The sequence below is a fragment of the Mus caroli genome, unplaced genomic scaffold (genome assembly GCF_978045245.1).
Source record: "Mus caroli unplaced genomic scaffold, Mus_caroli_1 scaffold_8, whole genome shotgun sequence".
NCBI lineage: Eukaryota > Metazoa > Chordata > Mammalia > Rodentia > Muridae > Mus > Mus caroli.
Genome location: NW_028227263.1, coordinates 131,222,501 through 131,223,581, shown reverse-complemented (window position 1 = coordinate 131,223,581; position 1,081 = coordinate 131,222,501).

Genomic DNA, 1,081 nt, shown 5'->3' with positions numbered 1-1,081 from the left:
AGTGAGCAACAGGTATTTATGTTAACACTGGCTTCAAACTTCACTTTTTAAAGGTGTTGCTGGAGGTGCAATAGGATATAGGTTAACCGGTGCTGGGTGCACTTAGGTTTGACAGCGAAATATGTAGGGGACTAGAAACTTTGAATAAGGCAGTTGTCCACAGTTTTCAAAAGCTCCTTCAGGCAAGAGGGATAGGGTTTAAAATAATAGAACAGGAGGCTGTCCACAGTCGAGAACTGCATCAGGCTAGAGGAATAGGGTTTAAAATAATAAAATAAAAATAAAAATAAAATAAAATAAAATAAAATAAAATAAAATAAAATAAAATAAAATAAAATAAAATAAAGGAAAATGGATTTTGAAACTCTCCCAGAGACAGAAAGAAAATTGGGGGACGCCCTGCACTATACTCTCTGGCCCCTACAGGAGACACTCTTAGATTTGGTTACATCAAGTTCTCTACATTCTCTGTGTTGTTTGTGTTTGGTGCACCAATATTTGTTCATGTGTCAATTCATGTCTCTCTTAGTTTCGTTGTATGGATGACTGTTTTTTTGTGTTATCTGTTGGAAAATAAAAATGGCTAAGACTTTATCTTCTGGTTCAGCAGAGCCTGAGAGTGGCTCACACTTTAGCCAAGAATCAAACACAGCAGGAGAGCCACTGCTGAAAAAAATGCTTTTAAAGAAAAGGGGTCTGTAGCTTCTTATTTTTAAGGCAAAAAAGCTGATAGTTGTTTTTTTCCTAGAAAATCTCTGGAATCATGTTTATTGTGTTTAGCAAAAGACAAAGTGCTCTTTTGTCTTATAATTATAGCTTTAGAAACTAAAATTCTTTGATTGGTCTAAATTTATAAGACTCTTGTGGCCTCTGCATTTGTTTTTTTACTGGTCTTAAATGTGTAACATTAGTAACAAGGCAGCTTTAAATTGGTAACTCAAGTTTGGAGTCTTTCAAACAGGTTGCATAAAGTAGGCAAAAATGTTCCATTGAATGCCACTTGCAGTTTGATCGCAAATTTAAGATTTTCTACTCACCCATATATTGGTAATTGAGATTATTACAAGAGTAATCATCTTAT